Genomic DNA, 481 nt, shown 5'->3' on the forward strand with positions numbered 1-481 from the left:
GCCTCAAGTGGTGAGTTTAGTTGACATTTTACTCCTCTTCAGCTTGGAGATTCTACAACTAAATTGGTCTATTCAGGAGGGTCCTTTGTTAACCCAGGATAACTGGTACCAGAAACCAGCCACTCTCAGTAAGTACACTTCAAACAGCCAACATTTCATAGTACATCACAAGCAAAAGGTTTGATTGGGGCTTTACCTTGAAAAAATTAAACTACAAATGAGAAGTAATTGGAAGTTTGTTACGTGTTTAACAAAATTTCCAGCAAGTGTTGATTGAGGGAAGCCCCATTTTTCAGCAAAACTGTCCACAGGAAGCCAGCAACATGTTAATGAAGCTCACTTTTTACCCTCATCAAAAAGAAGAAGAAGAAGAGGCCGGGCGCGGTGGCTCAAGCCTGTAATCCTAGCATTTTGGGAGGCCGAGACGGGTGGATCACAAGGTCAGGAGATCGAGACCACCCTGGCTAATACGGTGAAACTC

Source organism: Rhinopithecus bieti, unplaced genomic scaffold (genome assembly GCF_001698545.2).
Source record: "Rhinopithecus bieti isolate Rb0 unplaced genomic scaffold, ASM169854v2 scaffold_54331, whole genome shotgun sequence".
Lineage (NCBI taxonomy): Eukaryota > Metazoa > Chordata > Mammalia > Primates > Cercopithecidae > Rhinopithecus > Rhinopithecus bieti.